This window comes from Hemitrygon akajei, chromosome 12 (genome assembly GCF_048418815.1).
Source record: "Hemitrygon akajei chromosome 12, sHemAka1.3, whole genome shotgun sequence".
Taxonomy (NCBI): domain Eukaryota; kingdom Metazoa; phylum Chordata; class Chondrichthyes; order Myliobatiformes; family Dasyatidae; genus Hemitrygon; species Hemitrygon akajei.
The window spans coordinates 44,833,141-44,861,068 of record NC_133135.1 but is presented as its reverse complement, the minus strand read 5'-3'; the positions used below and the strand labels follow the sequence as shown (position 1 = coordinate 44,861,068).

Genomic DNA, 27,928 nt, shown 5'->3' with positions numbered 1-27,928 from the left:
AAGTACAATCTGCTCAGTTTTGACCGTTATCTGATTCAAAAAAGTTTCTGAAGTGATGACAGATGTTTACTTCTACCTAGCAGTACAACATTTTGAATTCTGTTCTGTATTTTTCTTCTATATTGACAGGAAAGTTAGAGAAGCAAATGAGAGGAACTATTGGAAAAGAAAAGGAGCTTGTGCTGATAAAATCAGGTTTGTTCCAAAAAGAAAAAAATATCTTTCTTTGTAAGGCATTTATCTTGGCTGGCATCAGTGCAGTGCTAAGGGAGGAATACATTATTGGTGATGTTGCTATTTAGATAAGAGAGAGAAACAAAATTTCAGGTCAATGGGCTATTGTCATGAAAAAGATCCAAGACCAAGGTTATTAGCTTGAGATAACAAAGATATTTTATGCCATTGCATATCTATTTTTAACTATGTTTTGGATTACCATTTCACAATTCACTGTTTCATTGTGAAGATTGAAATCCAAAGATTACAAAACTGAAAACCTTAAAAATGTGATACTTTGCAGCATTTATTTATAACATCTTAAACTGCGGATACGCTGAAAATAAATCATGCTATAGAGTTACTTTACAAATAAAGAGCACATAAAGCAACTTTTAAAACAGAAGTTGAACTTTGAAATTGCAAAATCTATTTTCTGAGGTACTCAGAGCATATTGGTGCACCTATCAACCCTGCTAAAGCTATTGACTTATTTTAACATTTTGGTAGACTTCAAGCGTACAATGCTTTATGTAAAGAATAGTTTAAGAAATAGTAGAGCAGTAAGCCATTCAATCCTTCAAGTTTGCCCCATTTCCATTTCTCCAAATTTCTCTTGTATCCAAAATCAATCATACAGAATTTTGAGCGCAATCAATGACAGAGCTTCCACAATCATCCAGGATGTAAATTTCCAAAGGTTCATTGCATTTCAGTCAAAAATAATGTGTCCTTTGAGAGTCATATTAATATACGTACATTTACAACTCCAGTTATCAGTGAAGGGAGGACTTGGAATGATACCTGCATTGTATATATGGGCAGTTTATAGAAGTAGGAAAACTAGTAGCTATTAGAGGAAAGCTGACTCAATCTCTTGGTTTCATTGACAAGGTATTAAGAAATGCTTGATCATCATGATGGAATAGAAAGTCAGCCTTGGAAATTATCCTGTGGACAAATAGTAAAATGTCATCTCTGATTATCCAGAGAAAAAGAGCTCAGGTTTCAGGATGGTATTTGAAAAATCAGTAAATAAAAAATGTTGGTTTTCACTAAAAAAAATTGTCTTGAGGTTGCTATTTTGTCCTACAAACCCAAATGATTCAAAAACAAAAAGTTACTTTTAAGAAATAAAACATTTGTACATAGTGCAAAGTACCATAGTACCAGAAGTTGACTAAAGATCGGGTTTTGGGGCAGCAGAGTTCGTATAACAAGACACTCAGTCACAACTGCAGGATTTCAAGGAAGTTCATCACCACTTCAACTGCAAATGTGGGAGGAGCAAACACACTTGTACCAAAATTAATTTCGGAAATCTCCTCAGCTCACAGTATATCATGTGATAGCCAATCAGACGAATACACTATGCTTACACATTGTAAAGAAGTATTGCTAATTACATGAATTTGGCTTTTCTGAATTGATACAAGTGGTTAACTTGCTTTCTGTTTGGAAGCAGATGCTGTTATCTACTTAGATATTGGAGCCATTTACAGTTTTAAATTAGAGTAAATGGAATTAGAGGCATAAGAGTGAATCAGGCCAAAGTTTATTGGAAGGTGACACTAGCAGGGATGATGACAGAACAACAATGGCTGGTGTTTCTGGTGGAAAAATGGAAGGCACAGGGTAAATACATCCCAGCGATGAAGAAATATTCTAAAGGGAGGATGAGGCAACCGTGGTTGACAAGTCAAAGACAGCATTAAAGCAAAAGGGAGAGAAGATAATATAGCAAAATATTATCTTGTGGATATCAGACTGCTGGAAAATGATGTGGAGGCACAAAAATGATCTTTCATGAATTACCAAACTTTGGAATGGTTACAGAAGACAGAAAATTGCAAATGTCGATCCAGCCTTTAAGAAGGGAAGAAGGCAGAAGAAAGGAAATTATAGACCAGTTAGCCTGACCAGTGTTGGGGATGCTGGAGTCTATTATTAGAGATGCGGTTTTGGAATACCTGGAGGTACATGATAAAGTAGACAAAAGTCAACATGGTTTATGTTCTGTTTTGTATTTTCAAAGCATTAAACTAAGTCAAAGGAAAACACGGGAGTCCAAGAATACAGGTTTTACTTCATCTTTAAGTGAGATGCACACGTATCATGTGGTAGTGTAATGACACATGCAATTAACATGTTTTTACATATAACCCATAATTTAATTGAACAAGAATGCTTAATCAAAGATACATAGACATACACGATTACTCAATTATTACTGAAATATTAAACACTCACTTTTGCCTGCTTAGCTATAAACCAACTCAATGGAGAATACATCCCAATTATATACACTGTATATTATAATGTAAATACTATATTCAGACAGCCACAGCATAGTAAATTTTAAATTGTCCCATTCAGGCCAAGGTTTTAATCACTGTGGAGGCTTTCTTACTAATGTGGGAAAATGTCTTTTCTGACAAGGGAGGTCTCTCTGCTTGGCTGGTGAGAATTGTGGCTGTGAAACAAATTTAGATTCTAGGGATTCATCTGTGATTGTAGGAATTGTCTCCGAGACTGCAGAAAGTGGTTCTGACAGCTCTGGGCACTTAATTCTTCTTTTCTCTCTCTGAATCTACTTTAATCCCTTTCTTTTTTGTTCTCACATTCCTTCACTCTTTCACATTCATATTCTGTCTTTCTATTTCTTCCCTCCCATTTATTCTTCTAGTTGCGCATCTTGATTTTGGGAAGGTCCATTTAGCTCACTGGAGTATTCTCTTATAATCCTTCTATTGCTCCCTTTACGATCTGATCTCTCCTCTTGGCTTCCTCATCCACATCATCTGCCAAATCTTTTGTTTTCATATCTCCAGTGACTCAGGAGGCAGTTGAGGCATCATTCAGTACACTTCTTAATTGATTTTCAATTGGCTTCATTGCAGAGGATGTGGCAGGCAAATTGTGGATGGACGCCAATCAAGATGTAGTCTCAGCCCATCATGCCCCACAATGCTGGTCCTCCTGTTTTTACCACATACATGTTCAATGTGGCTTGTTGGTTGTTGTATTTCATTGTTACAGATGTCTTTCCCACAGGAGTTCTCTTTTCTTCAGTGCAAGTTCTTAGTTGAATATCTGCAGGCTTCAGTTTTGTATGTTTGAACTGCTGTGCAGACTCAGTTTGTGGAATGACTGAAACAGCCAAGCCAGTGTCCAAATACATTTCAATGAATTTGCCATTCATTTTAATGCAAGCCATTTTGCTTGTCTCGTTAGTTTTCAAATCGTACATCTCTAGATTTGATTTTTCTGTGTCACTCTCATCATTACCAGAATTTTCATCAACTGCATACAGATTAGTTTTATTTTCAAAACTGACTTCATCTTTTTCTCTCCTGAGCAGTCCATTTATTTTTGTCTGCATGGCATGCTGTTTGTATGTGTACTTACTTTGTTGCATTTTCTGCATTTAAACCTTCATTTGTTTAGTGAATGGGAACCCCTGCCACAATGGTAACACAATTTGTTCAGCTGGGCTGGTTTCTGTTTAGAAGCTGCAAATTTTATTCACGCACACTTTCATTCCTGATTGCTACTCAGTTGCATCTTTGTCTGCTATTTCCACTGATACTGTGATTTCGACTGCCTTTTTAAAATGCAAGTTATGCTTTAGTTAGGAGCAGGTTTTGAATGCTTTCTTTTAGGATTTCACAAACTAAATAATCTTAGTGTAACAAGCCCATTACTGAACTCACAACGCTCAGACACGCTCTTCAATTCAGTCACGTACACTGAAATGGACGCCTTTTCTTTTTGATTCTGCTTATGAAACCTGAAGTGTTCTGCAATCAACAATGGCTTTGGTTCTAAATGTTCCTGCATCACTTTAGCAAAGTCAGGAAAACTCATTTCTGCAGGTTTGGTTGGAACAGTCAAACTTTGGAGCAAACTGTATGCCTTTAAACCCAATGCACTTAGCAAAATTGGCACTGGCTTCTCATTAGCCATTTCATTTGTTTCAAATTACTGTTCCAATAGCTCAGTATATATGAGCCAATTATCCACTGTATAACCAAACTTGTCAATCTTTCCAACATATCCAGCCATTTCTGCCTTTTAAAAAATGATTATTCTCACTCAGTGCCCTCTCTGAACACTGAATTCTTCCATTTACAGCATTTTTATTTTTTTCAAAAAAGTTGATCTTGTCTTCCCTTGTGAAGAATATGTGCTGTGCTGCTTATTAAAAAAAAACTCAACTGTTTTGCGGTACATGTTGGACTTCTGATCACTGTTAAACCCTTCTTGGCAGCTTCCTAAACTTAACATATTTCAGATGTTAATATTAAATACAAAACATATGTCTCAAATAATTATCTGAATACATGAATGCTTTAGTAATGTCACAGACTATTTTCATTCATCCTTCCCCCAACTCCTTAGAAACTGCCACCCATGGTCAAATTTAAATTTTCTGCACTTAAGCCATTATGCCCCTATCAATACTATGATCCCCTCAAAACTAATCAATAAGCTTCAAGACTTTGGCCTTAAAGCCTCCTTGTGCAATTGGATCCTTGAATTCCTGACTTGCTGATCTCAGTCAGTTTGGATTGGCAACAACACCTCCTCCACAATCTCCATCAGCACAGGTGCAGCACAAGGCCGTGTGCTTAGCCCCCTGCTCTGCTCACTTTACACTTATGAATGTGTGGCTAAGCACAGCTCCAGTGCCATATTCAAATTTGCTGATGACACCAATGTCACTGGCTGAATCAAAGGTGGTGACAAGTCAGCAGAAATGAGAGAGATTGAAAAACTGGCTGAGTGTTGCCACAACAGCATCTCTCAATGTCAGCAAGACAAAAGAGCTGAGCTGATCATTGACTTCAGGAAGAGGAAACTGGAAGTCCATGTAGCAGTCATCATTGGGTGATCAGAGTTGGAGAGGGTCAGCATGCAAGCAAAGAAAGCACAGCAGTGCCTCCATTTCCTTAGAAGCTTGCATGATATCTAGAAAATTCAACAAGCTTCTATAGATGTGTGGTAGGGAGTGCACTGACTGGTATGGAAACACCAATGCCCTTGAACATAAAATCCTACAAAAAGTAGTGAATAAGGTCCAGTTCGTCACAGGTAAAGCCCTTCCCACCATTGAGAACATCTACATGGAATGCTGGCGCAGGAAGGCAGCATCCATCAAGGACCCCCACCACCCAGACCATGCTCTCTTCTCGTTGTTGCCATCAGGAAGATGATACAGGAGCCATGGGACTCACACCATCAGGTGCAGGAACTATTATTACCCCTCAACCATCAGGCTCTTCAACCAGCAGGGATAACTTCACTCTCCTTAACATGAACTGTTCCCACAAGCTATGGACTCACGTTCAGGGACTCATCTCATATCCTCAATATTTATTGTTTATAATTAATTATTATTTTCATATTTGCACATAGTTTGTCACCTTTTGCACATTGGTTATTTGCCCGCCCTATTGGGTGGAGCCTTTCATGGATTCTATTTAGTTTCTTGGATTTACTGTGTATGCCTGCAAGAAAACAAATCTCAGGGTTGTACATGATGACATATGTACCTCGGTTATTTAATTTACTTTGAATAATTTACTGAATATACCAACTATCATGAAAAGCTACTGAAACTGATTTGCATAGGACCGTCCACCAAGAAGTAGTGGAGGTTTCAAACTTGCTTTGTGGAAGGGTAGCAGTGCAAGAAACATTAAGTAGGGCCTAGTATCACAAAGTACATAGATATAACCTGAAGATCCTTGGATCAAGTGCTAGAATGAGAGATGATGTTGAGAGATAATGAGAAATAAAGGCCTTGTTTAGTTTTACATTTTCTAAATTATTATTCTCGTCCATAAAGACACAAGCCATAATATCAAACCCCATGCTGCAATGTCAATACCTCCAATATATTCCAATTTCATTTAAAAAGTAATTGACTGTGAAACCCCTTGCTAGCAAAAAGCAATAGATCTTCATGAGCTTTCTCCAGACACAAGATCACTTGATTTGGGATGAACATCCACTGCTCAATTAAGGTCAGCACTTTCCTTCAGGGATTTAGCCCAACCATGAGCTATATTTTGGAGAAGCGTTAAGGCAATTCTTGAGTACTTCATTTCCATTCACTGTAATACTTAACAGGAAACATTGGACCATTTAACAAGAGAATGACCATGAATGCAAATTCAGTTCTCATTAAAAACTAGAAAGAACAATAGGTCTCAGCAAAATTTTGACCAGGAATTGAAGTTCAAAGTAAATTTATTATAAACATATGGGTTGAGTACCCCTTATCCAAAATGCTTGGTGCCAGAAGTGTTTTGGATTTTGAATATATCATAAGATAGCTTGGGCTTTCCATAATTTATAACTCTGAATTTATGTTCTAACGGAAAGCAGTCTGACCTAAACTTGTTCATCACATAGTTGTTCAGCATGTTAAATTTTCATTGGCGACGATTTTGGCAAACTCAATTTCTCTACTGCTTTGTGATCAGCAGATGCTTTATCATTACAAGTCTTAAAAATTTAATGCCATGCCTTTTCTTAAATTTCTGCAACCAGCCAGCCGAATATTCACAATTACCTTCACAGTTCATCATGATATAGCTTTGCTTATTTCATTATCAACATACCATTTAGCAACATAAATTCACTCTTACCCTCATGAATCCACTCTTTCAATAAATGATTGAGATCTTGATTTTTTATTCTATCCAATTTTCCATTAACTTCTATTCATTCCATATGTGAGGTCCACTTCTCAGAACTGTCTGTGGGGTGAGAGAACGGTGCATTGCCCAAGAACCTTCCCAGTGCCTTGTGGAATTTTCCATTTGTGACATGTCAGCACTCAAAAAAATTGTGATTTTCTGTTTTCAAATTTTGGAATTTCAGATAAGGAAGCACTATATACTAACCCGAAGTGGAAAGCAGTTTTGCTGTACAATATTACCTGAAAGTTATATAGCAACCCAGAGTGCCAATGCTAATTGGTAATTCATATAAAAATGGTCAGAATTGTTTCTTGAGAGAATTATTGGATTTTTTGTGGATATCCCTATATTTATTCTTCTCAACTGATCTATAATCTGGATAATTAGGCTTTACTATCAATCTACACTACACCATGTTAGAAGAGCAGTAAATGCCAGAAGGTGAATTTCCCACCAGATGCAAATTGAGGCAGATTCCTTACAGAGGATGTTTTAAATGCATTTTCTCAGTGGTTTTTGTGTAGGCTTAGCAAAAATATGTGGTACTTTAAACCTGAAAGTTTATAAATTCCAAGGAGCTGACGGTCTGCAATCCATAGTTTTTAAAGACAGGGTTATAAAGGAGGCAAAGCTCTTTTCACATTCTATAGATTTTGGAAAAGTGCCCACAGATTGGCAAGTAGCAAATGTGACCCTGCTATTTAAGAAAGGTCAAAGAAAACGTGGAAATATTGACCTGCTAGCTGACATTGGGAGTGATGAAGAGGTTGCAATCTTAAAGGATTCTGTACAAGTTTATTGGGAAATAATGTGGAGGCACAGAGTCAATATGGACTGATATACTGAATTTCTTAGGAATATATCTCATGGGAACCATGGGTTATGGTGTACTTGATTTTCCAAATTTTTCGAAATGGTCCCTCATGTGAGGTTATGAATAAGGTTCATGCACGAGGAATTGGGGAGAATTTACTGGGGTAGATTGAAAATTAGTTAATATATACAAAACTAAGAGAACCAATAAACAAGACCTTTTTGGCTTGGTGGGCTATGATTTATGGGATACTAAAGGGCATCAACTTGTTAAGGAATCACGTGTTATTATTTCCAAACTTCCTTAGGAGGGAAAATGTTAAATAGGTTGAAATTGCAAGAGTACTTGAGTACAAGAATAAAAATGTCTTGCTACGTTTTGGGTAAGAAGAGTTTAGAGAGCTGTGGGCCAAGTGCAGGTGAATAGGGTTGGTATAGATAGGCATCTTGGTTGACATGGGCAAGTTGGGTCAAAATACCCATTTCTGTGCTGCAAAGCCCAATTATCTATTCCTCTGGCATCTCACGTAATCTCATTTTAAGATATTGTTTCCTTCAAAATCAAGAGCATAGAGTTGATTTTGGTACCTAATCCAAAATATTTTCTTTAGGAATGCATTCTCCTGAAATCATTTTCCCTGTGCAACATCTCATTTGCTGGAGATGTACAGAAAGTGTTCTCATTACAACTCATTTGGATCTCTTTTGTGCATTAAGTATATATTCTCAAGAACAAGGAATTAAGAGCAGGACTAAGGCACTTGGCTCTTCAAGCCTGCCCCATCAATCAACATGATCATGGATGATCTATGCTGCTTCAGCTCCTCTTCAATCCAGTTGTCCATAGTCCCTGTATCTTTCAAAAATTTGAACTATTTTTGACTTTTATCTACATCTCCAATAATCTAGTCTCTGCTACCCTCTGGAGCAGCAAATTCCAAAGGCCCACTGCCAGAGGAAAAAATGGTTCCATACACCACTTTTAAATGAGCATATTCCTGCCTCTCTCACTGATGAAAATCTCAACATCTCACCTGTCCCATCATCCCATTTGGGATCCATGTTCAAAACCTTCAGTGCTTCTCAACATGAAAAAATAGCTTGATAAGAAGTTGTAATCTAAGGGGAAAGATGTTCACCAATTTTTTTTAAAAAATCAACATTTCAAATCTTCACTTTGTACTCTATTCACCATCCATCTCAGTGTTCCAGTCTTCTGGTTTCTTGGCATCTGGAATTTTTGTGGCTTGTCCCAGTCCTAATTTTGTGTTGGGAGGCAAGGTAAAGTGCGAATGAATTAATATATACTCCTCCTTCTGAGAATTTCCTTTATTTAATTACTAAGACTTCCTTAAATAGCTACCTCCCTGCAATAAACTAATTGCTCCCAAAAGCAATGGAATTTTTTTTCTTAGTGTGCATCTGCCACTAATTAAGTCAATCACCAGGAATCAGACAGCCTACTATGGTTCACTAAGTGATATGTCATGGTCCGGATCGGTTCTCCTTTAAATTTAGTTAGGTTGTGATCCAGACCATTGACCCCTTGTTCCCTTCTAATTCCGTTTCACGTGTCCCTTGAGCTTGGCAATCAAGGTAATCTACCCTCGACCCGAACCGGCAGCTTATAAGCCCCTGGCTTTAGCCGTTCGGCGCGAGAGTGTTAAGAAGCCTTTGCAAGTCGCCGCCGCCGCTATGACAAGCCAGATCCAGCACGCATCGGAGTACCAGCAATTCACCTTCCGTCGCCAGAGTGATCCAGCCCGCATCGGAGTACCAGCAATTCCCCTTCCGTCGCCAGAGTGATCCAGCCCGCATCGGAGTACCAGCAATTCACCTCCCGTCGCCAGAGTGATCCAGCCCGCATCGGAGTACCAGCAATTCACCTTCCGTCGCCAGAGTGATCCAGCCCGCATCGGAGTACCAGCAATTCCCCTTCCGTCGCCAGAGTGATCCAGCCCGCATCGGAGTACCAGCAATTCCCCTTCCGTCGCCAGAGTGATCCAGCCCGCATCGGAGTACCAGCAATTCCCCTTCCGTCGCCAGAGTGATCCAGCCCGCATCGGAGTACCAGCAATTCACCTCCCGTCGCCAGAGTGATCCAGCCCGCATCGGAGTACCAGCAATTCACCTTCCGTCGCCAGAGTGATCCAGCCCGCATCGGAGTACCAGCAATTCCCCTTCCGTCGCCAGAGTGATCCAGCCCGCATCGGAGTACCAGCAATTCCCCTTCCGTCGCCAGAGTGATCCAGCCCGCATCGGAGTACCAGCAATTCACCTTCCGTCGCCAGAGTGATCCAGCCCCCATCGGAGTACCAGCAATTCACCTCCCGTCGCCAGAGTGATCCAGCCCGCATCGGAGTACCAGCAATTCACCTTCCGTCGCCAGAGTGATCCAGCCCGCATCGGAGTACCAGCAATTCACCTTCCGTCGCCAGAGTGATCCAGCCCGCATCGGAGTACCAGCAATTCACCTCCCGTCGCCAGAGTGATCCAGCCCGCATCGGAGTACCAGCAATTCGCCTTCCGTCGCCAGAGTGATCCAGCCCGCATCGCAGTACCAGCAATTCACCTTCCGTCGCCAGAGTGATCCAGCCCGCATCGGAGTACCAGCAATTCACCTCCCGTCGCCAGAGTGATCCAGCCCGCATCGGAGTACCAGCAATTCACCTTCCGTCGCCAGAGTGATCCAGCCCGCATCGGAGTACCAGCAATTCCCCTTCCGTCGCCAGAGTGATCCAGCCCGCATCGGAGTACCAGCAATTCACCTTCCGTCGCCAGAGTGATCCAGCCCGCATCGCAGTACCAGCAATTCACCTTCCGTCGCCAGAGTGATCCAGCCCGCATCGGAGTACCAGCAATTCACCTTCCGTCGCCAGAGTGATCCAGCCCGCATCGGAGTACCAGCAATTCACCTTCCGTCGCCAGAGTGATCCAGCCCGCATCGGAGTACCAGCAATTCGCCTTCCGTCGCCAGAGTGATCCAGCCCGCATCGGAGTACCAGCAATTCGCCTTCCGTCGCCAGAGTGATCCAGCCCGCATCGGAGTACCAGCAATTCGCCTTCCGTCGCCAGAGTGATCCAGCCCGCATCGGAGTACCAGCAATTCGCCTTCCGTCGCCAGAGTGATCCAGCCCGCATCGGAGTACCAGCAATTCGCCTTCCGTCGCCAGAGTGATCCAGCCCGCATCGGAGTACCAGCAATTCGCCTTCCGTCGCCAGAGTGATCCAGCCCGCATCGGAGTACCAGCAATTCCCCTTCCGTCGCCAGAGTGATCCAGCCCGCATCGGAGTACCAGCAATTCCCCTTCCGTCGCCAGAGTGATCCAGCCCGCATCGGAGTACCAGCAATTCACCTTCCGTCGCCAGAGTGATCCAGCCCCCATCGGAGTACCAGCAATTCACCTCCCGTCGCCAGAGTGATCCAGCCCGCATCGGAGTACCAGCAATTCACCTTCCGTCGCCAGAGTGATCCAGCCCGCATCGGAGTACCAGCAATTCACCTTCCGTCGCCAGAGTGATCCAGCCCGCATCGGAGTACCAGCAATTCACCTCCCGTCGCCAGAGTGATCCAGCCCGCATCGGAGTACCAGCAATTCGCCTTCCGTCGCCAGAGTGATCCAGCCCGCATCGCAGTACCAGCAATTCACCTTCCGTCGCCAGAGTGATCCAGCCCGCATCGGAGTACCAGCAATTCCCCTTCCGTCGCCAGAGTGATCCAGCCCGCATCGGAGTACCAGCAATTCACCTCCCGTCGCCAGAGTGATCCAGCCCGCATCGGAGTACCAGCAATTCACCTTCCGTCGCCAGAGTGATCCAGCCCGCATCGGAGTACCAGCAATTCCCCTTCCGTCGCCAGAGTGATCCAGCCCGCATCGGAGTACCAGCAATTCACCTTCCGTCGCCAGAGTGATCCAGCCCGCATCGCAGTACCAGCAATTCACCTTCCGTCGCCAGAGTGATCCAGCCCGCATCGGAGTACCAGCAATTCACCTTCCGTCGCCAGAGTGATCCAGCCCGCATCGGAGTACCAGCAATTCACCTTCCGTCGCCAGAGTGATCCAGCCCGCATCGGAGTACCAGCAATTCGCCTTCCGTCGCCAGAGTGATCCAGCCCGCATCGGAGTACCAGCAATTCGCCTTCCGTCGCCAGAGTGATCCAGCCCGCATCGGAGTACCAGCAATTCGCCTTCCGTCGCCAGAGTGATCCAGCCCGCATCGGAGTACCAGCAATTCGCCTTCCGTCGCCAGAGTGATCCAGCCCGCATCGGAGTACCAGCAATTCGCCTTCCGTCGCCAGAGTGATCCAGCCCGCATCGGAGTACCAGCAATTCGCCTTCCGTCGCCAGAGTGATCCAGCCCGCATCGGAGTACCAGCAATTCGCCTTCCGTCGCCAGAGTGATCCAGCCCGCATCGGAGTACCAGCAATTCGCCTTCCGTCACCAGAGTGATCCAGCCCGCATCGGAGTACCAGCAATTCGCCTTCCGTCACCAGAGTGATCCAGCCCGCATCGGAGTACCAGCAATTCACCTTCCGTCGCCAGAGTGATCCAGCCCGCATCGGAGTACCAGCAATTCACCTTCCATCGCCAGAGTGATCCAGCCCGCATCGGAGTACCAGCAATTCACCTTCCGTCGCCAGAGTGGGTCCGGGCAAGGTCAATCTACCAGGGGTGAGTTGAAGGCGGAGTCCTGACTCGACATTTATGCCCCTTGTCCATGTCTACCCCTCGAAGAGTCCCGGCTCGGTGCCTGAGCTGAAGGCGGAGTCCTGACTCGACGTTCAAGCCCTTTGTCCGTGTCTACCCCTCGAAGAGTCCCGGCTCAGTGCCTGAGTGGAAGGCGGAGTTCTGGCTCGATATCGTGCCCAGTGTCTGTGTCTACCCCCTGAAGAAGAGTCCCGGCTCGATGCCTGAGTTGAAGGCAGAGTTCTGGCTCGACGTTCATGCCCCTTGTCCGTGTCTACCCCTCGAAGAGTCCCGGCTCAGTGCCTGAGTGGAAGGCGGAGTTCTGGCTCGATATCATGCCCAGTGTCTCTGTCTACCCCCTGAAGAAGAGTCCCGGCTCGGTGCCTGAATGGAAGGCGGAGTTCTGGCTCGACGTTCATGCCCCTTGTCCGTGTCTACCCCTCGAAGAGTCCCGGCTCGGTGCCTGAGCTGAAGGCGGAGTCCTGACTCGACATTCAAGCCCTTTGTCCGTGTCTACCCCTCGAAGAGTCCCGGCTCAGTGCCTGAGCTGAAGGCGGAGTCCTGACTTGACGTTCAAGCCCTTTGTCCGTGTCTACCCCTTGAAGAGTCCGGCTTGGTGCCTGAGCTGAAGGCGGAGTCCTGACTCGACGTTCATGCCCCTTGTCCGTGTCTACCCCTCGAAGAGTCCTGGCTCAGTGCCTGAGTGGAAGGCGGAGTTCTGGCTCGATATCATGCCCAGTGTCTGTGTCTATCCCCCGAAGAAGAGTCCTGGCTCAGTGCCTGAGTGGAAGGCGGAGTTCTGGCTCGATATCATGCCCAGTGTCTGTGTCTACCCCCCAAAGAAGAGTTCCGGCTCGATGCCTGATCTGGAGGAGGAGTCCTGGTTCAAGATTCTTTGTCCTGTGTTTTGGTGTCCACGTTTCTGGCTGCAGTGATCCATGGTATCCAAGTGTCCGGCGGCGGTGAATCAAGGTCCCAGTTTACAAGTCCAAGGTCCGCGGCTGTCCATGTTCCCCCTGTCCAAGTCCAAGGTCCGCAGCTGTCCGTGTTCCCCCGTCCACAAGTCCATGGTCCGCGGCTGTCCGTGTTCCCCCGTCCACAAGTCCAAGGTCCGCAGCTGTCCATGTTCCCCCTGTCCAAGTCCAAGGTCCGCGGCTGTCCATGCTCCCCCCGTCCAAGTCCAAGGTCCGCAGCTGTCCATGTTCCCCCTGTCCAAGTCCAAGGTCCGCAGCTGTCCATACTCCCCCTGTCCAAGTCCAAGGTCCGCGGCTGTCCATACTCCCCCTGTCCAAGTCCAAGGTCCGCGGCTGTCCGTGTTCCCCCTGTCCAAGTCCAAGGTCCACGGCTGTCCGTGTTCCTCCTGTCCACAAGTCCAAGGTCCGCGGCTGTCCGTATTCCCCCATCCACAAGTCCAAGGTCCGCAGCTGTCTGTGTTCCCGCTGTCCAAGTCATGGCCGCGGCGATCCCAGTTCCCTGCTTCCAAGTCCCAGGTCCGCGGCGATCCTAGCTCCTAGTCCCCTAGTCCGAGGTTCGTGTTCTTCTTTGTCCTCCTTGATTTCCCAATTTTCTGTGTAGCGAGTAATAAACTCTATTTTATTGTACCTAAGAAAGACGTATTTGTGTCCTGCTTGTGGGTCCTCTCCCAGCACCCTTGTCCCCACCTCGTGACATGATCAGCCTCTATTTGAAACTTGTGTTCTTTCGCATTTTCAAGTATGCACATTCTGCACAAAACAACAATTTCCTCAAGAGACTGATAACCCTCCTTATATGAAAAATCCTAGTAACAAGCATAGATTAATCTAAATTTATGCATGCATTGTGTTTCATCATTAATCATAATACCCACTTCTAAACACTGTTGCATTGAACAATACAGAACAAGAAAATGCTCTTCTGCCCACATTGACCACAACATTAATCTATTCTAAACTAATCCCATCTGCTTGCACGAGGTCCATATCCCTCTACAGACTACCTGTTCATGTGTCTGCCTAAATGTCTAAAATTTTGCTACTGTACATTCAAGTTGCATTTTAAGTCCTAAGAGAGACATTTCCAGTATTGTGATAACTACAGAAATTTGATCCAGCTATAGCAATCACTCTAAATTTTCTCCATGGTCTTCATATCACCAAGAAAGTATTCAAATCTAAACGCATTCATAAAATGACAGGACACACTAGTCTGCTATATGAATGAAGGAGCTCAGTTTAGTAACAAACCCCCAAGTGGCTCTAATTAACACCAAAGGAAAATCCATCCTCATTCCTGGCAAAATTAAGCAATCAACACAGGCAAAGAATCAAAAATATGAAGTTTCCCATTTTACCAGTGAATGTTTAAAAAACTACCTAAATGGTGTGAGACTTCAAAGATCTGTGATACAGAGGGACTTTGGTGTCTACTATTTGATTCTCAAAAGGTAGCATATTGTCTAGCTAGTAATTAAGACATCAAACAGAACATTGTCATTTATTGCTAATGGAAATGAATTCAAAAGTGGGGATGTTATGATTTAACTATCTGAGGGTTTGACTACTTCAGGAGTGTTAAGAAATGACATTAATATGTTGGAAGCTATTGGGAAAATGTTTACTAAACTAGTCTCTAGAATGGGTAAGTTAACTTATGAGGAAAAGTGGACATACTGGAATGTTAAAGAGGGAGAGGGACTAGATTGAAACATACAAGATCCCAAGAGATCTTGTTAAGGTGGATATGGAGAGAATGCTGAGTCTTCTAGAAGAACCTGGAACTAATAACTACTGGTTGTATACAGTACTGTGTAATAGTTCAGGCACATACATTTAGCTAGGGTGCCCAAGACTTGCACAGTGCTCTGATACTGTTATGTATGAACTGTACTGCTCCCGCAAAAAGAAAATTATGACATGTGAGTGATGATAAACCCAATACTGATATGGGTTTTTACTGTGGACTGAGTGGGAAGGGGGCAGGGAGAGAGGAATTGTGGTTGGGAAAAGGGAAGGGAAAGGGGAGGAAGTGGAATGCACCAGAGAGACATTCTATAATGATCAATAAAGCAATTGTTTGGAATCAAATGGCCTTGCCTGGTGTCTCAGTTCTGGGTGTGTCTGCACCCGTGCCATTCCCCAACTGGCACTCCTTCTCTGCCACCTGTCCCACTCCCCTCCCACATTTCTTCACCCTCACCATTCCCAATATTATTTCCTCCTGCCAGGTTTACAAACTCTCTCTCTGCTCCACGTTAACAAATACAGTAATAGGCAAAAGTTTTTGGCATGCTAGCTATAACCACAATACTCTATAAAAGGATGCTCCTTTAAGATAGGAGGCATTTTAATTTTCCATCTCAAAATATAAAGTCTATGGTCAACACTTTGAGGAAGAATTCCTCAAAGTGTGAGCATAGTCTTTGTATTTTTTAAAGGTAGAGGTAGATAGATAAGTGGTAGGAAAATGAATGGAAGTTTATTGCCAGTAATAGGAATATGGAGTAATGGCTAAATTAGATATCAGTGATTTAATTAAAATTTTAAAAAGTAGTCTTGATGGATTGATTGGCCTACCACTGCTCCAATTCTGAATGTATTTGATTTTCATGTAAAATACAGTTCCCTCAACAGAGTAAAATATTCCATAATGTTTCAAAATAGCAGCACATTAAAATATGGCATGGAGCCACATTCAGATAAGCAAACATTTTGTCAAAGTATTCTATCTAAAGAAAAACTTGTGCTAGAAATCCAAAATAAAAAGACAAAATGCTGTAAATACGGAGCAAGTGAGGCAGGAAATTTTGGATAGAGATAAACAAGAACATTTCAAGTTGATGACCTTTCAATGACTAGCAGTGAAATGTTAGACATGATACAAGTTTAGAATTACAAGGGTGAGGAAGGAGCAGAGAGAACAAGATCTGTGACAGTCTAGGAGAGATTGAATGACAAATGGTGATGAAGATGAAGGAAACTGGTAACGCCATTGAAGTTATATCTAGAGCAAATGCAGGAGGTATGTCCTCTATCTTAGTACCAAACTTCCTGAACTCACTCTGTAGGACCTCGTCACCCTTCCTGTCTATGTCATTGATACCGCCCTAGACCACAACCTCTGGCTACTTACCTTGTCCTTTAAGGATGCTATGGACTTGATTTAGAAGTCCTTGACCCTTCATTCCAGACTGGTATGTTGCCTCCCATAACCAGTAAATCCCCTATCACTACTGCTCACCTCTTCTCCCCTCTTCCCTTCCAAGCTACACAATCAGACAGCTGTAGCTTTCCTCTGCTAGGTCATCACCCTGAAAAGTATCAAAAACAAATATACTTGTTATTGAGGGATACCCTGCACTGATTGTTGTTGCTTTTCCCTCTGACCCAGTTAACAGTCCTGTAAATTAGGAGAAACTGCCTCCTTGTAACTCTTGTCACTCGAACACTCTGTATCCTGAATAACCGGTAGGTCATCCAGCTTCAGCTCCAATTCTCTAACATGATCCAGAAGGAGCTGCAGTTGGATGCACTTCTCAAAGATGTAGTGAACAGAGATACTGGAGGTCTCCCTGACTTCCCACATCATACAGCGGTACACCACTGCCCTGATTCCATTCCCACTCTTCTACTTGTGCAATAAGGAAGAAAGAAAAGAGAACTTAACAGAAACATCACCTTGACCTCCACTCCTCAAAGCCTGAGCTAAAGCCTCTAACTCTTCCCACTCTAACCCTGCCCACTCACTATAGCTTTCTTGTTCTTGTACGTAGTTTAATAGCAGTTGGCAGAGCAACGCATGGTACACTACCGCCACCTACTGAGTTGGACTGTGGAGCAGGGATAGGAAGTATATACTATATTCACTAAATTCCTGCCCCCAAAAACTCAATAACAAAAGGTCTAAAGTTTTTAAGAAGATCAAATACACAATTCTATACATTACAATGGCAGTGATATCCTAACAAACTTTTAATGTTAAACTTTGACTGTCCCAAAGATCACAATTTAGCAATTAGATGTTCCATTTGCACCTTATTGGAACTACATTCAAACAATATGCCGCAGTCTTTCTTGACGAGCACACCCGACACATGCTTGTATCCTGCATCTTAATTCTGAACAAGGAATTATTCAATCTGGCATGTCCAATGCGTAAACTAGCACATAAACCTTCCCTCCTTCTATACCCATCTCCCAGCTGAGTTCCCACCATCCTCTGAATTTTATACAAACACCATCCTTTCTTTTTCTTGTCCCAACTTTGTTGCCACACCGATTGAATAGACTTTTTAATTATGGCTTTCATCTCCCTCTTATGCAAAGGTACTACTACATTTATATCCTTAATTTTAAATGATTGCTTGGCAAGGGCGTCTGCCACCTCATTTCCATTAAAACCCATCATGGGCAGGAACCCATAAGAAATGTATACATGGATCTAGTCCCTACTGCCACAACAGATGATGTACAATCTCAAGAATATCTGGCCTACAATTTGAAATAGCTGTTTTAATAGATATCAAGACCAAGAGCAAATCAGATCACAGAAGTAGCTAATAGTTCAACTAATTCCAAGACTGAAATAATAGCAGCAATCTCAGATGTGAATACTGATACTTTGAGAATCTTTTCTAAAGTCACCTGAAATATCTCCTGACTTTTAATGGTGGTTGGCAGTCCAACTTAAAGGTGCATTACCACCACTAACTGGACTGAAGTGTGGTGAAATAAAAACTTGACTAGTTATTTATCAAATGAAAACTAAATTACCCCTAAAAGCCCTACAGATTGTAAATAGTGAAAGACTATTGTGAATTAATTTCATTTCCGTAAAGGTAAAATTTTTTAAAGAAAACTATCAACCCCTAAAGATAGTAGTGCAGCCTGCATTTGCTTTCTTTCAACCTTACATGCTTTACATTGTTAAAGGATGTGTTCAACTGTTTCATAATGATGACAAAACCTACATATCCCAGAGTGATGCTTTCCAACAAAATACAAGGAATGCCCAATTCTAGGTCGAGTCAATACAATTCCTTCCCTTCTTGTTTTATCCCATTCTCCCATCAATCCAACAGTTTCATGTATTCTGTAAAAGATATCTCCCCTATGCCCATTATCCACAAGTCTTACTGTAATCCCCTAATTCTTAGCCCCACCAACCCTGAGCTTCTGATTTGCCAATACCTCACTCAGAGAAAATATCATTAATCATAATATTAAACAATAAAGGGCTACAAATACTGCCTTGTGAGGTCCCAATCTGTCTCATAGAAGCCCAAATCTACCTTACCTGCACAGACAATACAAATAAAAAAAATTCAAAAATATTACATAGCCTTCCTCTCAATCCTAATTTCCACAATTTAATCTAAAACCCTTCCTTCCATGACACATCATATGCTTTTTCAATATCAGAAATACTGCTATTACAACTTCTTTATTTATCTGTGCTTTCCTAATATCATCTTCCAAACACAAAACTGCATCCAAAGTCATTCTACCCTTTTGAAATCCACTCTGATAAAACTCTGATTACCTCTTTTTCCCCTGAAATATAATCCAACCACTCTATTACCATACATTCCATAAGCTTACACAAGTGAGACATTAATGATATTGGTCTATAACTAGAAGGGTTTCCCAGGTTTTAGATCAGGCACTACTACATCCATTTTCCATGAAGGGGCGAAGATGGCCTAAACTCTAAATATGATGCAAGAATTTTAATATTATCTCGAGAGTTGTCAGCCATATGTTTAAACAATACAATAACATATCCTTTATTGGAGCTGTCTGATCTGTACTATTAATAGCTTTCTTAAATTCATGCAAGGAAAACTCTACATTACTAATACTATCTTGCTTCCAACACATCAGGGTGTTCACTTAGAACCTTATACTTACATTGTTTAGCCTCTTCACTCAGATTATCTTGATTATGAATTGCAGCAAATGATTGAGCCAGTAACTCAGCTTTCTCCATTTCAGTAACAATTGTATTACCTTCTTCAATCAATACTGGAATTTAATTAGCCCTGTAGATCCCCTCATTTTCTTAATCATTCCCCAAATGTCTCCAAGTTTAATATTCCTTTCAATACTATCACAAAATGACTTCCAGTAAACCTTTTTTGCAACCTTCATCACTTTCCTCACCATGGCCTATGCCCTCTTATATATTAGTATCAATCTCCGAGTGACATTATTAACTTTCCTAAACACCTTATTTCTCTCCCTAATTGCCTCTGCACACTCCTTAGTCCACCATGGAACAACCTTTTTCTTATTAATGATCTTTTTAATAGGAATCACTTCCACTGCAGTTTGAATAATGTGACATAACCCATTGCAGAAATCCACATCCAACCCTGACAAACGTTCATCACACTAAACCTTAAACTGCTCCCAATTTGCTTTACCAAAATTTCACCACCTAAGAGTGGCCTCCTGTCCCCTATGTAAATCCAAATCCAAGCTTATAAATATAGGAATATTGTCACTCCCAATGTTTATCTCCCATGACATCCCACTCACCCACTCCAGCCAGAATGTTCAAAACTAAAGCTAGATCTATAGCAGTTTCAGAACTATTATGAATGTTAAATCTCATACTCCTCCCATCATTAAGACAAACAGGATGTAAAATGTCTAAAACTTCTACAATAAAACCATTACCATCATCTGCAAACAACACCAGTGAACTATATGCCTTAAAATCTCCACACCATACAACTCTTAGTGAGCTAGAGCTACATATACTTTCCAACAAATCAATCAAAAGCTTTGCTCAAGTCATAAAAATTTACCACTTTAACACTTCTGCCTGTTGAATCTAGTATTTTGACTATGTCCCTGATACACTTCATTCATATCCACAACTCTCTATCCTTTCCCTTTCTTTATAAAACTTGCAACACCACCCCCTCGACCAACTAACCCATCACGCCTAATTACAATATAATCCTGCAAAGAAAAACTGAAATTTGGTAACAACCAGGTTTCCTGGATATATGTAACATTGGGTGAATTTGGTGTATCAGAAATAAACTTCTTAAAGTCTTGACCATTAGAAATCAGGCTTCTCGCATTCCACTGAGATACTCTTAATCCCATTATGTACCTTCACAAGGAGACTGAACTGCAGATATCCCACCCATCAGAGCTTTGTTTACAGCTGCCCACATTACACCAGTTATACAAATATACTTTTCAGCAGCTTTCACAACAATTTTAATTTTCTCAGTACAACTAGATGTCTGAGCAGTATAAACATCATAAACTTCATTTTATCAACTCATAAACTATCTTTAGAAAGAGAACTGATGCCAACATATGCTTCTCTGACTGGTAATACTTTATCAACATCTTTGCAAGGCTTCTGCATAAGACACCTAACTGTACTTTAACCTGTTGAACTTCAGCTGCCTTCTTAAGAACTTCACATTGTCTATAAGCTGCATTATGTTCTTCTCCACAATTACAGCAGTTAAATTTTATGCCTTCACAATCTTCATACTTATGTTCCCCGTCACACTTACTACAACTTAGTTTCCCACAACATACTGCCACAACATGCCCAAACCTCAGACATTTGTAACATCTAGGTAGAGGTGAAATATAAGCTCAAACATCATAACTAACATACCCAAAACTAACTTCAGAGAGCTTCACCTCATCAAAATATATCAATATAGATAAACTACCTATCCTTTCCCCATTTCTGAAAACTTGCAATCTTTTTATCTCCATAACCTTGCTTCCCAATAAATGAGATTTAACCTCTTCTATCAAAATCTCCACCAGAAGACCCATTATAACACCCCGAAACCTCAATTTTCATAAGGCAACATAGATGCTATCTTTTTGCCAAGTAATGTCTTCAAACATAATGCCTTCTCCCACTGTTTCTTATCCTTACAAACAATTGACATTATCTCCTCTTAGAGTACAAGCACAATCTGTATTCCCTATAGCCCCTATAGACATTTTTAACTCCGTGGTTAATTTAATGAGATTGATAGAAGACTGTTCCAGGTCAAATTTAAACAATACCTTGAAGTCTTCTTTACTTCTTCCCCCCCCAAAAAAAAATCCCATCCTTCCTCTCTATCACTGGAAATCACTCCAATATTATGTTTCTTTTTCCATTTTCCAGATCTGGATTCAACTTCATTCCAACCTCCTCTCACCAACCCACATACCAGAACCCTCCATTTGCAGTTCATTTTCCGGATCCCCTCTCGTTCCTATTCCAGATCAGATCAGGTCCCCTCCCTCTCCCTCCCCCCATCCTTCTAAATTCCAGCAAGTACAAACCCAGAGCCAGCAAACATTCCTCATATGATAACCCTTTCATTCCTGGAATCATCCTTGTGAACCTCTTCTGAACCCTCTCCAATGTCAGCACATCTTTTCTTAGATGAGCAGCCTAAAACACTTCACAATACTTAAGGTGGGGCCTCACCATTGCCTTATAAAGCCTCAGCATCACATCCCTGCTCTTGTATTCTAGACCTCTTGAAATGAATGCTAACATTGCATTTGCCTTCCTCGCCACTGACTCAGTATTGTGGTAGGAAAAAATACAACTGGAACAAAATGTTATCATGATCAAAATAAAGGAAAATTAATTATAAATAACAAAAATTAAATGTAATTTTTTAGTATTGTTATGCCGTTGGCCCCCTCCTTTGTGAAAATCGCAAGAACTCTAGTTAAGGGGGGTCAACTGACCCAAGAGAGAGAGACGTGCGAAAGACCACGTTCTTCCAAGAAGCAGAATAAAAGTGACTTTGACTATTGTCTCATGGAGACCACCTGAAAAGCCCTCGGGCAAAGTGGGCTGGTTGAGAGAGAGATCGCATTACCTGCAACTTGATTGACACCTGCGATCTCGTGAAGAAGTATAAAGGCGGGTCTGAGGGGAGGACCCTCAGATGCACCAAGGAGATGCACGAAGGAGAAACGCTAGAAATCCTGCGACAGCGTTTTAATAGCTACAGCCGGTGGTGGGGTTCGTGTGCGTCCTTCCCTTGCCTGGGATTGGCGACTTCACCACGGAAGACGGCCTAGCTACAGGGGAAGCCACAGATGAGAGTCCATTCCCCCAACGAGACTTCCGACTACCTCCTACAGGTTGGAAAACCTGTCGGGTAAATGCTTCATGTTCTCTGTCTTTCTAACTAAACGTGCACCAACGCGACACTTCCGCCGACAACTAAGTGAAACTGCCATGATCTAAAAGACTTTTAGCTATCCAGTGAACGATATAAAATCTACATTACCCCTAGACGACGATCGAGCTTGTGTTTTGAATGATTATTATTACACCGGTGTTTTAGATTGAGTTTTGATGATCTGAATGTTTTGTATTAACCATACGTTTGTGCCCTTGTTGAATAAAACGGTTGAAAATAGTAGCATCCGACTCAGCTGATCCATCTATCTTTGCTGGTAAGTTACCTGGTTACGGGGTTTTCGTAACAAGTGGGGTTCTCGTCCCGGATTTGAAACCAAATGGGAGGGTCAGTGAATCGGGCTGTAAGTCCAAACTTAAATCTGGTTACGCAGGTAGCCAGACGAGAAACCAGCAAAGATGGATGTGCAGGAATTTAGGAGAAAACCGACGGTAGAGGCGCTATGGAAAGCTACAAAATCAGACTTAGTAAGTTTGGCGCAGGCATTAGACCTCACAGCGGTGAAGCCAGCAATGAAAAAGCAGGAAGTGCGAAGGGTCATACAACAGCATTACGTTGGGAAGAAGGTGTTTACAGCTGAGGATTTGGAAAATATTCCCGAAAGGAGATTAGTGAGTGGGACAAATCAGGCAGAGTTGGAGAAAGCAAGGCTGGAACATGAGTTTAAAATAAAGCAGCTAGAAGCAGAAGAGAAAGAGAAACAAAGGAACCATGAATTGGAGCTGGACAGGCGAAAGCAAGAGCGAAGAACTCAAGGGGTTTGATATTAGTCGGGCGTTGAGGTTGGTCCCCCCGTTCGTGGAGACGGATGTTGATAGTTATTTCTTGCTCTTTGAAAAGGTGGCAGGGAATCAGCAGTGGCCCAGAGAGCAATGGGTGGCGTTGTTACAAAGTGTGTTACGAGGAAAAGCACAGCGGGTATATGCCGCGCTGCCCACAGAAAGGGACGGGAATTATGATCAAGTAAAGGAGGCCATTCTCCGAGGTTACGAGTTAGTACCTGAGGCGTATAGACAAAGGTTCCGAAATTTAAAAAGAGGGTGGAATCAAACGTATACAGAGCTAGCCCATGAAAAGGGTGTGCTCTTGGACCGTTGGTGCACAGCTGAAAAGGTGGCCGGGAACTATGGGCGTCTTAGGGAGTTAGTTTTGAGTGAGGAATTTAAAGGTTGCGTTCCGGAAGAGATCCGAATGTATTTAAATGAGAGGACGAATCAGTCCATCTCAGAGATGGCTAGGCTCGCAGATGAATATGCCCTAACCCACAAGACAAAGTTTTCCTCGCCAAAAAGTTACCCGAGAGACCGTCGGAATGGTAGGGAAAGTCCGCCGGCTAAGGGAGAAACTCCGCCGGGAGCTAGCACAATAAGTGAGGATAACAGACAGGAAACCTGGAGATCTCCTGGTTTAAACTGTTTTAATTGTGGAAAGGTGGGACATATTGCATCAAAATGCTTTGCTCCGAGAAAGGAGCCAGAGAGGGAGAGAGCAGCGATCCCTATCGGGCGTGCAGTGGTCATCAGGAAGTTGACAAGAGGGCCCCAGGTAGATGGAGTACCGGAGGGGCGGGAGACATTTAGTTCCGAAGGAACCGAGTCTTTGAGGGAAGGGGACCCCCCCATCCCCGTACGAATTTGGAGAGACACGGGGGCGGAACTATCGTTAATCAGCCGTAATGTGTTAAATTTCGGCCCTCGCACGGGCGAGGTAGCCCTGAGAGGTATCGGGAACCAGACCGCGGTCGTGCCTTTGCATAGGGTCTTTCTCGATTGCGAGTTGGTGTCGGGACCTGTGGAGCTAGGAGTCCTGCCGGAGTTACCGGGGGAGGGCGTGGACCTCCTGTTGGGTAATGACCTCGCGGGTGGGAAGATGGTAACCGCCCTGATAGTTGAGGCCCCGCCCATGGAGTCCCCGAGCTATCGCGCATGCGCGGTCACTCGCAGCCTGTCGAGAGCGGCGACTGGGACCGCGCGCAGTTTGAAATTGGCCCAGACGTTTTTACCGACCCTACACCACGAGGGTTCAGAGGGTGGTAAAATGGAAGGTAGTAAAGTAAAAGGGGGTAAGGGCGAGGAGATAGCTCCCCCCTTAGTGAAGAGAAAGGTCCTAGAGGTAGGAAATAAAGATGAGAAACGGATAAAGCTGTTAAAACGTCCAGAGTTGGACGTGGTTGATCTGTCTGGTTTGGCAGAATTGTTTGGAGAAGTTGAGAGTTCTAAAGATGTTCTCGATGGTCCCGAGAGTGAAATGAGGGCAGTCTTAGAGGAGAAGGGTATCCTTGCTGTGGAGAAGTCAGCTGACATGGCCGAGGAGGTTGTTTCAGCTCGCAGGGTTGCGCCTTCCCCAACAGGGGGCTGCCTGGAGAGTTACTGGAAGGAGGGGGGGACGTTAGAATTTGAAAAAGGTACGGGTGTTGAAAACCTGGAAGAGGCCAATGTCCCGTTTGAGTGTGTCCAAGATGGGGATACACATGGTGCTGAACCTAGTCACGGAACTCAAGGGAAAGGGGGATGTGTAGTTCCCAAATTGAATGAAGAAAATTTAAAGGCTGGACTGATATCAAAAGCAGCAACCAGGCTACAGAGACAATGGCTTGGTACCACAAAGCCTGTGAATCCATTACAGGTTGAGTTGGAAGATAAAGGGGCCCCACACGCTATTGTTATTCCAGAGTGTGGTGTGAAAAGGCAGAATTTGAAATGCTGTCTGAACAAAGCGAGATCGCTTGCGGATCTTAAATTGGAAACTAATAGCATGACGGGTCCTGAAGAGAAAAACAACAAATTGCCTAAAATTAAGGAATTGGGTGGTCTAAGTTTGGAACACGCTGATAAAATAACTCCTATGAAAGGAGCGGGCAAAAGCCTATTTCGCCAGGGTGCCCAAGATCGCCACGAGGGAATTAACCGGAAAAAAGGCGAGGGTTAATGGGGACGCGATTTTTAAAATAGCAGAAGCCGGTTTTAAGGGATTTTGACAAAGTATGTGAATAATAAAGACAACACCCATGGAAGCTTGACTGTTAAGTTTGAAAGTAGCATAAAAATTTGTCTTTTGCATGAACCTTTGTAGATGTATGTAAGCTAAGATCACACCTCCTTAGTTATGTTGCTGAAGAAAGCAAATAAATAAGGTGGTTATTGAGCTGAAGTTTGATGCTACCAGGCGTTAGTAGGGCACATGAGGTTAAGGTATTAAAGAAAAGGGGCACTGTACTTGTTACCTGTTTAGATACTGACTTGAATGTATAACAGTAGTACTCTGTGAAGAGAAAAGCTTGTGTAGTATGTAGATTCAAAAAAAAAAAAAAAAAAAAATTCCTGTGTCAACCTGTTTTTAACCGCTGGTTAAAAACCCATTATGGGGGGAAGTGTTATGCCGTTGGCCCCCTCCTTTGTGAAAATCGCAAGAACTCTAGTTAAGGGGGGTCAACTGACCCAAGAAAGAGAGAAGTGCGAAAGACCACGTTCTTCCAAGAAGCAGAATAAAAGTGACTTTGACTATTGTCTCATGGAGACCACCTGAAAAGCCCTCGGGCAAAGTGGGCTGGTTGAGAGAGAGATCGCATTACCTGCAACTTGATTGACACCTGCGATCTCGTGAAGAAGTATAAAGGCGGGTCTGAGGGGAGGACCCTCAGATGCACCAAGGAGATGCACGAAGGAGAAACGCTAGAAATCCTGCGACAGCGTTTTAATAGCTACAGCCGGTGGTGGGGTTCGTGTGCGTCCTTCCCTTGCCTGGGATTGGCGACTTCACCACGGAAGACGGCCTAGCTACAGGGGAAGCCACAGATGAGAGTCCATTCCCCCAACGAGACTTCCGACTACCTCCTACAGGTTGGAAAACCTGTCGGGTAAATGCTTCATGTTCTCTGTCTTTCTAACTAAACGTGCACCAACGCGACACTTCCGCCGACAACTAAGTGAAACTGCCGTGATCTAAAAGACTTTTAGCTATCCAGTGAACGATATAAAATCTACATTACCCCTAGACGACGATCGAGCTTGTGTTTTGAATGATTATTATTACACCGGTGTTTTAGATTGAGTTTTGATGATCTGAATGTTTTGTATTAACCATACGTTTGTGCCCTTGTTGAATAAAACGGTTGAAAATAGTAGCATCCGACTCAGCTGATCCATCTATCTTTGCTGGTAAGTTACCTGGTTACGGGGTTTTCGTAACAGTATAAACTGAATACACAGGCGGAAGAATAGTAATATTTGCCAAGGGTTGATTGTTGCAAAATCAATATAGGCAGGAGATCAGTGAATCATTTTAAGGAATCATTACATGTGGAATTCTCTAAACACATTTCCTCTTCCGTGGGGGGAAAGCATGGATGGGGAAGATAGATAAGGAGGAAATCTGTAGAGAGGAGAGGGAGACAAGTTACTATACCATCACTTTTACTTATTCTACAATCACTATTTACTTCTGTGTTTGAAAGATTATGTTCAATAACAAAACACTTTAATCCATTTCCTTCTCACTTCAGCTGCAATCCAGCTTGAAGATAAAACAAGATTTACAACTTTAAAAATAGCTGAAAAATGAAGACTATTTTACTCTTGGTTATTGACAATGCCCAGTGTTCTACTGTTATGGTAAGGAAATTTGCTTGTGCTTTTGACATCATTCATGGTGATGAAAATTTATCATAGCTTTTTAATTGCCAACCGCCTCCTCCAACTGAATTAAATGGTTTTCCAGGATGTCAGTTAAGAGTCAAACTTACTATTTTGGGTCTTGAGCTCTCAGAAGTGTGCTGTAGGTTTGCTATATTCTATGCTCCTATGTTGCAGCTCCATCATGGGCCCTCCCCAGCATCGAGGATATCTTCAAAAGGCGATGCCTCCGAAAGGTGGTATCTGTCATTAAGGACTCCCATCACCTAGGACACGTCTTCTTTTCATTTCTACTATTGTATCATGGAGGATGTACAGGAGCCTGAAGACACATATTCAACATTTTAAGAACAGCTTCTTCCCCTCTGCCATCAGATTTCTGAATGGACAATAAACTTACATGCATTACCTCACTTTTTTTCTTTTTTTTGCTCTACTTATTTAATTTCATATATACATTTCTTATTGTAATTTCTAGCTTTTTATTTGTATTGCAATGTACTGCTGCTGCAAAACAACAAATGTCATGACATAAGTTAGTAGTATTAAACCTGATTCTGATTCTGTATTTTATTATTGTGATACATATTCAGCTCCATTAGAAAGTTCAGTTGTATAACATAATGCTGAAAATACTGAAATTAATATATCTACATAATTCCAAGCCACCTTTATAAGTATTGGGAGAA

The 27,928-nt window shown here is 42.9% G+C and overlaps 1 long non-coding RNA gene across 1 annotated transcript; it reads left to right on the top strand.

Moving 5' to 3' along the window:
* Window positions 1-125: 125 nt before the first annotated feature.
* LOC140736960 (uncharacterized) lies at window positions 126-27,667 on the top strand. The gene is made up of 3 exons (XR_012101030.1): window positions 126-195; window positions 27,110-27,218; window positions 27,417-27,667. It is a non-coding gene; the product is annotated as an uncharacterized lncRNA (long non-coding RNA).
* Window positions 27,668-27,928: the final 261 nt, after the last annotated feature.